Raw genomic sequence first — 12,574 nt, forward strand, 5'->3', positions numbered from 1 at the left:
AGCCTTCCTTTGGAGTATTGGTAGCAACTGCACTGTAGAAAAATATAGCTTAGGTGCAAGATAAGCAAGACATTGTAAGGGAGATGTTTTCATTGGTGCTTCATAATTTGGTGATTATAAAAGCAGGAGCTTTACCTGGAGGGGGTGAGGTCAACAGTAACTACCAATGAGTTAGTTAATGAGAACTGCTGAAAAAGACAATATGGGAAGGAGACAATGCCTGAATTTACCAAAAGCTGGATCATGAGTCAATATTTAAAGTCCTAAAGAGTCATAAAATAAAGAATATGCAAATATTCCAGCTTATAGTTCCTGAAGGTGGTCCCCCATCTCACCTCTATCCTATCTGATCTGTCCCTTAATAAAGGAATATTGTGAACTGATGGTGAATTTCATCCTATTTATTTCAGACCATTTTTCCAATTTGCCAAAATCATTCTGAATTTTAATCCTGTCCTTCAATTCATTGTAATCCTGTCCTCTAAATTCTATCATCCAAATAAATGACAGACCCAAGACAGACCTGTACATATATTCTTCCCTTTTGAAAGCCAGGCACTGACAGTTACTCCCTAAATATGTTTTTCAAGCCATCTGTGTAGCCATCTTACAGGAGTTTCCTCTAGGCCATATTCCCTAGTTTGTCTAGCAGCATGTCATATAGTATACTATCAAACGACTTACTGAAGTCCAGATTTATCATATCCACTATTTTGTCCCTATCCACAGGGGAACATGACCTGTTCTTGGCAAATCCATACTGGCTATTGCTTATCCTTGTCATCTACAAGGTTCTTATAGAAAGACTGATTATTTGTGCCCGTATCTATTCAAGAATAGAAGTTGGGCTGTCTGATCTATAATTCCCCAGACAATGTATTTAACCTGGAAGCAATGCACAAACAACACACACGGTTATGCTTTGTAAGCAGCTTGAGGTAAGGGCTGCATCTTCCAGTGTTGTTTGTATGGCATTAAGCCTGATATCTGCATTTAAACCAACTCCCAAAGGACAAATAGACATAAATACATATAACAGCACTGAAACACAGCAACATGGATTCTGTAAGAAATTACTGCATTTATAGGTTCTGATTGAAAGCTTATTGAAGTCAATGGGAAATCTCTACAGGCCTTCCTTTCTTAAAGTCTCATCTGCAAACCCCTCCACAAGAAACTCTACACTAGCTAACACTGGTATCATTAATGCATTTGAAAATGAGAGCCATGGTCTATAATCATATTGCCTCACTCAGTAGTTCTACTTTGTCTTCCTATTTGTGCTTTGTTCCAGAAAATAACCCTGTATTGGTCAACAAGGTGAGAGAAAGTGTATGTCTGTGGATATCGAGTCATAAAAAGATCCACAGAAGTCTTCTCTCTATGACAAAGTTTAAGACAACGCTGCGCTCTATTGTACCTCAGCACTCAGCAAACACAACACTGCTTTCTTCTGCCTCATTAGCAGCTTGTATTGTGCATCTTTGTATATCTTAAAAGCTCAGACTGTAGCACAATAAGAATAATGCTTTATTTTTCATCAAGACATTCTGATATGGATTTTCTGCTGTTCTTGTATTGTAGCCATGGAGATCACAAAACTCTGACTAAGGATGTTTCAGAGCAGACAGGGTTGAAATCTGAATAGCGGAGTCTAACGGTAAACACTGTGAAATCAGGTCCTGTGTGTCAGCTCCTTGGTATTGTTGCCACAAGTTTTCCTTCCTGACATGCCAAACCCACTGCACTTCCCTCCTGATTCCAGCAGCATATTACTGTTCTGGGAATTAGCTGCATGGAGAAATAAGAGAGAGAGTTTTCATTCGGTTCTCCCAAGTCACCACCATGATCATTCAGTATGCATGGCAGAGACAGAGCTTTGTGGCCTTTTGGGGTGAAGATCCTGAATAAATAATTTGGTGGAGTAGAAACTTGCACACACTCCAAATGCCTCACTTCAGAAATAGACTGGGTAGGTATTAGTATTGGATAACTATCCAGACTACCTGCTTGGGGAGAGTTCATTACTGTTTACATTGTAAAGAGACAGCACTGTAGTTCACAGGGGCTGACTCCATGGGTTCTCCAGGGCTCAAGCAGACATTAAAAAATGAGTGGGTACTCAACACCCATGAGCCACATTGGGTGAGCCAGGTTGAAATAATGTGCTACCTCTTCTGAGCGTGTGCAGGGCTCAGTGTGGGAACGCAAAAAAATAAAAAGCACCCACTGGGTAAACCAAAGGCAGCGCCTTTGCTATAGTTAATAACAGTGATAACAAGTGCTTCATTTGTAGGGGTGAAGCCAGAGAATACTCAGGGATTTCCTAAACCCTGAGAATTCCTCCACCTCTCCACTTCTCTTATTTTTTCTGTGGCACATATTGACACTGTGATACAACATGGTCTTTGCTCCTGCCCACAGTTTCAAAGACCTTTCTGTATCTGTCTCTTCATGTATGAGGAACTTAATAAAATCACTAATGACAACTATGGATTTAAATGTACGATGGAACCCAGATAATGTTGAGTCCCAAGAGTACCCAGGGAGTGTGGTCTCCAGCATGGGAGGAGGACTCAGAAATCTTATATTCTATTCTTGGGATGCCAACAGGTTTCCTACCAGATTTCGGACAGGAAACTCTGGCCAGCATTTTCAAATGTGGTCTCTACTTTAAGGAGCTCAACTTCATACACTTCTGGCCTGATTTTCAAAGGTCCCAAGCCCAAGCCCAAGCCCAAGCCCATGCCATATGGCTATCTCCGCAAAGCTGTCAGAAAAGGCATGAAGTTGTCCCCCATAAAAAGAAATCATGGTACCCACAATGTAGGGCTAGTATGTGCATTGGTCTCTCTGTCTTGCAGAAGATTAGGGGCCAATTTTTATGAATGCTTGCAAAGGGCTTTGACACCCTCCCATGTTAGGTGCTGTTGAGTGCAAAGCATTATTATTATTTTATTAGACACACGGCTTTGTGAGAGGGGAAGAGTTATAGCCAAGAAGGCCTTGGAAACAATTTCTAGTCTTAAATAATGACCAATGCATCTAGACCACTGATTCTCAACTGGAGTTCCTTGAGATCCTTTCAAGGGTGCCACAAAGTGCCATATAATGTTAGCACTAATAAACTTACAAACAGGAGTCAACAGAAAAATCCAGAGATTTCAAACAGAAATCCACAGTTGTAGTCTTTCTGAGTTCTTTGCAACAGAAGAATTGATTTGTTATTTTTTTGTAGTAAAAAAAAAAGAATGAAAACGAAGATCTGGCAATTTCCGAGGGGTGCTATGAGTCTATCCGGGGGTGCTGCGAGTCTAAAAAATGTTGAACACCACTGATCTAGACATAAAGAAATGCTATGTAATATACATCCAGAGGCCTCCATCCTGCAAACTGCTCCGCATAAAACTCTAAACAGGTGTTGGGGACTGATTGAATAGACTACTTTGCAGAATCAGGGCCAAAAACTACCCTAAATTTACAATTTTTTGCAGGCCAAAAATATTTATCTTTATCCTTGGAAAAGTACCAGGCAAGCTGCAAGCTCATTTGCAAAATCACGTAACTCTGGAGACGACCAGCTGTTCATATAATTCAGGGAAAACCATATTTGAAATGTGGCTAACAAAACAATTATTCTTCCCTAAAGAGAGCCTAATTTGCTGCAAACAAACAATGAGGTTCAGAAAAAATAAACATCAGCAATGGAAGACCTTAATTATAACCAGAAGGGGAGGGCCACTGATGACATTTGGAACATGTGTTGTGTTATTAGTCATGGATGGAGTTCACTGACCCTCTTTATGGCTGCATTTCCTCTCATTGTGGATTTGCCTGCTTTGCTTCCTTTTTTGCCTGTCTGTGAGTAACTGATCAAAGCAGCACAGCAAGCCATTTCCATGAACTGGCTTTCAAGTCAATCCCAGTTCTATGTGCTGTGAAAAGTGCAGTTACCTGGCAACAGCAGCAATTACTTTACTACCAATGAAAGCCTAATGCAGGCCCGAAAGGCCTATTCATAGAGGATCCGGTAAAGACTATATGAAGGAAAACAAATTATAGAGCCTTGTGACCTTTACTGGACCCTTCTAAAAATGATTTTAGTCTTCTAAGTATATGCAGCTGTGTGTCTTGATAAACATTGTGCTGTTTTATAGACAGTGCTTGTGGCTTTAGAGTGCACTTGGAGAAGCATAGAGAGATGAACTGTGTGGCCTGACAATATAAAGCACGCTGGAATTGCCAGAAATAGTGACCTACTGATACATACATTATTAGCTTCTGAAGCCCAATAAAGGGAGAGGCAGAGAAACCAGGTTTCAGGGTAAAACCCATTTTAGATTTCTCTGTTTGGTGAAGCTTTTATTTCTCCCAGGTAACATATATGAAATGCTTCTGAATGGGTGCCTTTATTTTCACCTACCTGGTTTTCTCCAGCGATAAACTCCGAAGGCATGCCTGTTCGATTCATGTGGGAATAACTTGTGATTTACACACCAACGTCAAAAACAGGACCTTTGCAGTGTATAGAAGGGTTCTGTGGTGTGGGGAAGCATTTTCCCACCATGTTTAGGGGTACAGAAGACCAATATTGGTCTCAGGATATAATGTTCAAGTTGTGTCTCTCTCAGGGAGGTACCGACACCCCTTCCCTTGAGACATATAGTACAAGCCTGGGCAAAGGATTGAAAAATGTATATATTCTAGGCAACAATCCAACAGTGGCCTTGATGGGACAAAATACTCATATCTCTTTTCCATCAATAATTTCTATTCTCATTTAATTACTAGCCAGACACAATAAGGTATATTTTTAGTCAAAATCCACATTCCATGGTTATATTTAGAACAATGGAAGCAGTACAGAACATAAAGAAGCAGCTTCTTGATCTAAACAAATAGCCTGGCATATCTACTGAGTAAACTACTGTGGGCTCTACATGAAACATTTACTGCGGAGCTGCCTAATTAGTTCAGCAGTAAAACATCATTGTCTACATGTGCAGTGCTGTTAGGATGTAGTAAACTAATTAACTCCACTGCCGGATAGTACTTGTAAATACAAGTACTATCCTGCTGTGGAGTTTTTTACTTTGCAGCACTGCGTGTGTAGACTTTGTTGCAGATGGCTGGGGCACAAGGGTGCTTCAGTGCAGAGGCTGCCTGTTAGCTAGCCCCACACTGAAGCACTCTTGTGCCCCAGCCAGCCCCTCTGCAGCACATTGAGCTGGGTTGGAGCAGCCATCACCTGGCAAGGCTGACCCCCAAGACCCCTGTCAGCTGACCCGGCTCAACGTGCTGCAGTCCCAGGCACACACACAAATGCAGCACCCAGGTGCAATAAACTGGTGCAATAAGCACCAGAGTGTATTGCTTCACCTGAATAGCACATGTAGATGCATCCCGTATCTGGTAGCCTGCTGCTCTATGTGGGTATGAGCTACCTGCTAAATTAAAAGCAGTGTAGTCATGTCTGAGCAGTACTGAGGGCAGGCTAACTGGCATTCAGCATTGCTAAAGAGCCCACCTGCAACATTGTATGGATGCAGCTAAATGTCTTCTAGAGTAGGAGGCAGCCTGCCTAGAGCATCATGGCATGATTGAGGATAACACTGCCAGGGATGGAAAGTTTACTGTAGATGTGGCCTTTACTCTTTATCATAGGTGCTGACTTTGGTTTTTGCTGGTGGGTGCCTGCAGATGTAACCCCCCTCCCCAGCACTTTAAACTCAGTGTGTTCCCACGCCAAGCCCCACACATACCCAGAAGAGGGAGCATTACTTCAACCTGGCTCTGTAGTATCTGTAAAGATCAGGCACTTTAGTGGGGCTTTTGGTGCTTTTATCTAATCGGTGGTTGAATCAGCTTCAGCTAAAAGTGCCAAAAAGCCCTGCTGAAGCGCCTGATCTTTACAGATACTGCAGAGCCGGGTTGAAGTAACATGCTGCTATTTTCAGTAAAGTGCATTTTTTTAATGTCTGCAAGCAGCATGGCTGTAGCTCATGGGTGCTGAGCACCTGCTAATTTTCTTGGTGGGTGCTTGAGCCCTGGAGCACCCATGGAGTCAGCACCTATACTCTTCATCCTTTTGCAATAGTTAAATTGAGGCCCACAGTGTAACCACCTAAAATCCCTTCTTTCTCACCAGAAAAACATCATGACTGACAGTTGCAAATAAGGGCACCTGGTAGACACAAAGGTTGTGTCCAGACGAGCATGGACATTTGTTTCCCCAGGGACAAGAAGCAGCAGCACACCTTGTTCTACTGCTACTTGTTCCCAGGGAACACCTGTGCCATGAGCCGTTTGCTGCATGGCAGGTTACCCTGGGTGGGGTAGGGAGGCTGGGGCCACCTGGGGTTGCAGGGATCCTGCTGCTGCAGGGTGGATCCCCAGGGTCAAAACCCCCCACCATGCTGCTACTTTGCAGCATGTAGAACAGCTGAAGGTGCGGTATGTGGTGTCTGTGGTGCCATATACTGTATGACCATGCTTGTTTAGACTTGGCCAAAGGGTTTCAGTCCTTGGATCAGACAGAGTGACTGAGCTGTGCACAGAAGATTCCAAGGAGAAGGGACAAATGTGTTGTCACAGCACTATTATGCTTCTTCCCCTGGGGCAGCCATGACCTGGGTGCCTCCCAGATGCAAGTTACAGCAGCTTTAGTACTGCTGTAATACTGCTTCAGGGAGGCCATTAAGCTGCTTGTGCCACTTGGAGTACAAGAAGGTCTGGTGGTGTTGCCATCTGTCCTCTATATATGCCCCAGAAGGCCCATTCTCTGCCATTTAGGTTTTCCTCTATGGCAACTGAGACCAAAATACAATCTGAAGAGCAATTAATAATCCCCTATGTAATATGTTTCTGTAGCAGACTGGGATGCCCTCAGAATTGCCTTCTTATTACAGCATAATGCAAAATGCATTGGTTTCTACAAGTCCTTTCTCAATGGAGCCAGCACCATTCTGGCTGGTGAACTTTCTTCTCCTTAAATACCTCCAGAACAAAAGGGAGAGGTTGCGAGTGTGGCCAGGGAATACAGCCTCACTGCAGGTGAAGCAGATTTCATATTTGTACCAGGTTAGCATTACAGCTTAATATCCTCATTTCTGATGTGATGGTCACTGGCACGGTAAAAGATATGGACCAGTACAATGCCAGTTCCCAGCATAGGGGCAATGCTGACAGGTTGCTGACGCACAGCATGGGTGCAACACTGAGTGGTTCTCTGTGTCCATTATTGTTACTTGTTTTTCCATAAACTACAATGGCTGACCTTTGCCCATGCATTTGGATATCTCCTGAACTGCAGCCCACCATATTTCTGGGTAATGACGACATTGGCAGACAAGAGAGCTTGAACGCATACTAGCATGCCCCTCACTCACCTTTTCATTAGTCACAGTAAAAGCCTCTGCAAAGGATTCAGTACTAGGACTTCAGTTGCAGGTTGGTTGTTTTTAAATTCTGTATATTGTGCCACCCACACATTCTTTCACTGTGTCCTTTTGCAGGCATATTTGTTTTTCTGCTCCAAGCTGCTTTGAGTTCTGCTGTTACTTAAATTGTACTTCAGGTGGATGGGCAATTATATACATCATCTGAGAAAAATGCTGAGAGAAAAGACACCATTTATTTTTAAAAGTAAGAGAGGTAAGAGAGTTTATAGCTGATTTCTGCATCAGAGAACGTACTGAACCCAAGTGGATTGAGTTTGTGTGTTCTGCACCCATCTTTTCCTTCTTTCATCTTCTTTATTGTAAGAAAAAAAAGTAAAACCTGGTGATCTTGTAGCAACATGATATACTGCCATATTGCTAATAGAAAAAAGGCTGGGGTGGGTGGTAAGGCACCTGGTTAATAACCTTGAGGTTGCAAGTTTGAGGCCATAGCAGAAGTGCTCATAGCACAGCCCTGTCAGATTCCAATGAATCTGTGAATACTTCTATATACCTTGACACAAGGACACAAAAAGGAAAGGAAGTTAAAAGAAACTTTATCTCATCTCCCTTCCATCTGGAGACTGAAATTCCTTCTCCTTCTGGACAAGGTTCTTTGGGGAGATGTGATAGCTTTTATTAGATCAACTAACAAATAAATATTAACTCCTTCTGGATACACAGAACCATCTATGGCTTAGATTTTTTAAAAACAAAACTCAGACAAGGTTCTGTAAAATCAAAACCAGCTTTAGTTTTGTCTATTGAGTCTTATAGCATGTAGCCCTGAAGGGGCACTGATCCAGGGCTCTGCAAAGAGATCCCACAGACATAAGATCACAGAGTAGATAGGAGTTGGGAGTGGTCTTGGGGAGATTGCTGTAGCATCAGTGCTAATGTTCCTTGCAAGTAACACATTGTACCTCTCTAGAACCTGTTGGGCCCACTCAGGAGCAGCACCCCTCGCCCCATGACAGGGAGGTGTTGGAAGGACAGTTACACTGGACATTGAGTCTTTAAGTGTTAAAAGGTCTAAAAGGTGAGAGGGACTATCCCTGGGGTAGAGGGCAGGAAGCAGTAGCATGATCACAGTGGAGCATTTATTTGCTAAGCCAGACAACAGGTGTGTAGAGAAATTATGTTTTTCATGTGATGCGGCCCCTAAAAGCACTCTGTAGCCATAACACAGCAAGTGTTCATGGATGCAGAATGCTTTTAAAATGGCTGATTATGTGCAAATGTAACCCTTGTCTGATGTAGTGTCAGACGGGGTACTCTAGGGCAGAGCGCCTTAGGGAATTTGTGTATAGGTTCTCAGCGAGAGTTAATTTCGGGCAATTCCACACCCATCCTATGAGGCTTTGAAGGGCTGGCCTGGTGCTTGCTCTGGTGAGCAGGGGCCTCACCCTGCCCCTTGGGCTCTCACAGAGAGGAGAAAGGAAATCTGTCTACTCCCTTAGCAGCCAGGCAGGGGTGGGGGAAGGGAGCTCCCCACAAGACTCAAGCAGAGGTAGCTGGGCTGGGCCCATGCGGCAGGGGGGCTCCAGTCCTTCCCCCACCCAGGCTCTTGAAAATGATAGCCTTAGGGCTGCTGTGCCAGGAGCTAGGGGACTCCATTTCCCCCCAACCCAGCTCGGGGTGCAGCAGCCACAAGGCTGCCGCTGTGAAGATACTAGCATGGGGGGGAGGAAGGGAGTCCCCCCACCACATGGGCCCAGTTTGGCTCCCCCCAAAACCCCTGCAGGGGTAGTTGGTGGGGGCTGCATAACAGGGGGGCTCCGTCTCTCCCCCTCCCCCCCAGCCACTGCTGCCAGCTGGTGGGGGTGCAGGGGCAGGGTTGGAAAGGGCTGCTGGAGTGCCCCCCCCACCGCTAGCCAGGGCTGGTGCAGGTAGGCTCTGAGACCCACCCCCACCTGGGTACTGTGGCACTTTAACTCATGGTGCTTTTTGTAAGGCATCTTTGCCCAGGGGTGGGCAAAACATAGCCTGTGAACTGGATCCAGCCTGCCAGTTGATTGGATCAGGTCCGTGGGGGGGGCACCCAGAAATCGACTGGATCCGCCCCGCAGCTGCCTCTGCAGTGGGGGAGCTGCAGCCAGGAGGCTCCTGCCCCAGCACACCAGGCTCTGGCTCCAGCTGTCTTCCATCTGCTTTGCTTACCTGGCACAATGAGCAGCCACCTGCAGGTGAGTGGAGTGGGTGGAAGGCATTTAGGAGCTGCAGCCAGAGCCCCTTGTGCAAGGAACTGCCTAACTGAAGCTCCTCCTACCAACCCAGAGAGGCAGGAGCCATAGCCATTACTGGAGGTGAAGAGAGGTGTGACACTGGGAGCAGCCCAGCTGGTAAGCTCTGTATGCTGGTTGGGCAGGGGTGTGGTGTGGGCTGCCCCAAGTGAGAGCCAGCAGGGTTGATCCCCATGCAGAGCACCACAGACTGTACCACCTGGGTGATCTTTGCTGTACACGGCCCTGCCCCCTGCCCTTACCCACAGCTGACTCCTGGAATTTAGTGCCTAGCCAGACCCCCCACACATGCACAGATACCACCCCCTGCCTCCCACACACACCCTCCCCATTCCCCCACAGGGCATGGGTGTGCAGGGAGTGGATTGCCCATCCTGCTTCCAAATACTGCTCCCCACCTGCCAGCAGCCCCATCCCACATAGGGAGTTTTGATAAGTTGTTGTGCATTGGGGGGGAGGGGGGGTGCTAATCTGGCTCACGACAGCTCATCAATTCTTCCTGTGTGGTCCCCAGGCCCAAATAATGGCCCACCTATGTCCTAAATGCACACTGCTAACCCGCTGCCTGCTCTAGTTTATAACTGGAATTGGTTTCTAACATCTGCAATCATTAAGGTGACACCTTTCTTCTTTAACAGTGCCCCTGGGGAGTTTTCATTCAGAGAGTTGAAACCTCCCTTGTGCACGCAGGTGTTATCCAGCCTTTCTCATGCATGCGTGGACATGGAAGCTGTTTCATTTGTGCAATAGCATCTTTCCCACCTTCAGTTTCCACCTGTTCAGCTGTGGAGTGACACACATCCCCCTTGAAATGATTCTCATCAAGAGACTTGTCCTTGAATTGTTCTACATGGAACCAGTGATGGGATTCCCCTTAGGTTCATTCCTGGTTAAGAATATTAACTGCCTTTGTCTCAAGCATGAGTCAATCCAGCAACAATACAAAGTGGTAATATAGAGTGGCTTGTTAAAATTAACTTGACTGTAATTCATGAGTTGGCAAAGAAATACAAATTAAGGCCTTGGGTAGCCTATCACTCCAGTACCTGTTTCAGTTTTGAATGTAATTCATTATTGAAAAGCAGGAAGAAGGTGGGGCAGTTCTGTCAAAAAGCTGCATTTTCATCATCGCTATTGTGAGCTTGTGTTCAAACCACTAAACTACACTTCCTCCACTGAAAAAGAAGGTACAAGGTGTGCTGAGAGGATTCTTTTCAATGTCCCATTCTTTCTCTCTACCCCGTTGATCAACAGTTAAGTATCCTGGGTACTTGTTTCTCCTCTGAGAGAACATCCAGACCTTCATCTTTCTGGTCATCTTGCCTCAGAACTCAGACCCTCATCAGTCCACGTCAGCCTGTTTGCTGTCCTCATGACCTGACATCCCCTCTGTCTTGTCTTCAGGGGGTTTACCTGACTTGTCATAGCCCAAGAAATAAGTTTTTGTCTCTGCCTACTCTGGACAACATCCAGAAGGACAAAAAGTGGATGGACCAGGTACAAAATTCTGTAGTGAGATCCTGCAGAGTAATTGCTGTTTGGCACGGATAGTACACAATAGCTGTGTCCACAGAGACAAACTAACTCTTCACCCACTATGCATTATTGCTTCCATGTGACAGGGACATTTTCTGCAGTAACTGCTCAGCAGTGCAAGTGGGTTCCCCCACAGCCTTTGAGCATTATGTATTGTGGGATTTCCCCACTGCTTACTGCAGGAATCCAGCTGGAAACAACTGCATTCTGGGATCTGGGGTCAAGTGAAAAATCCCACGATCCCTCTGCCATATGCCTTATGTTACTCAGCAGTGTTCTGCACCTTTGTATCATGATGCTGCTTATCTCAAACAGGCAGTGCCCTGCAGGGAGGTATCTGATGTGCTGCTACCGCAGAAAAGGCAGCTGAGTCTCAGTGTTAAAATCAGCTAGTTAGGATAGGTAATATCAGTGAACGTTAATAAACTAACAGGGGAGTTGAACTGGTCATCCCAAGGATGTAATGGGTTTAGTTTGGTTGAGTGATAGATGATGTATGAGGATGAGTATGAGTTAATGTCTTTCTCAAGTACCTCAGGTAGCTGCTCCACAGATTGCTGCCCTTTTTGAGAGTTACAGTGGCCTGTTTCCTGCCTTCTTTTAACTTAGCTAGTACCTTGTGCCCCTCTGGGTATATTTTCTGTCATCACATACCCACAGTCTGGCTTTCACTAGGTTTTGATAACAGAAATTTAAGAATGAAGCAACATTAAGATGTCTCAGTCAAAGTTGAAGGGTGTGACAGAATGCCATCTCTGTCTCTCCCCAAACTCTGCTATCAGTGTCATATTGAATTAAATAGTTTGAATGTTTGTAGAGGTTGCCCATTAGCCAGTTTCAGGAAGAAGATAGGATTTATCTCCTTATCTAAGTCATTGTTTTTGGAACTACGTGCAAAATGTCCTAACTTCGGTTAAAGTCTTAATTTAAATGTTATCTTTAGAAGTCTTTTACAAAGAGAGCAAATATCCTGAATTCCGAGACATCAAAGCCTAAGGCCTTTTAACCAAATTGGTAAGAAAAGGGTATTTACAGTGATATGGAAGTCTCCCCAAGAGTAATTTAAAATGCTCAACAAAGGCAAAAGAATCTGTTGAGTAAGATCCGAGCCCAAATTTGGGAGTAATGACAAGTTGAGTAGGAGGAGCCCACTGACGGCAGCTCACTCAATAAAAACTGTAACTTACTGTCCCAATTTGGAGGTGACTTCACTTGCAGAACAACGAAGGAAGAATTGCAAGCGTAGCCCGGATCAGACTGATCACCTGACCCAACCTCTCCGTGAACACGAATCTCTTAGTTCACGCTGAAGCCGCGGAGCACCTGAAAGGGACTGAAGGAAGGGGACTTAGTCCT

The sequence above is a fragment of the Alligator sinensis genome, unplaced genomic scaffold (assembly GCF_000455745.1).
Source record: "Alligator sinensis unplaced genomic scaffold, ASM45574v1 scaffold471_2, whole genome shotgun sequence".
Taxonomy (NCBI): Eukaryota; Metazoa; Chordata; order Crocodylia; family Alligatoridae; genus Alligator; species Alligator sinensis.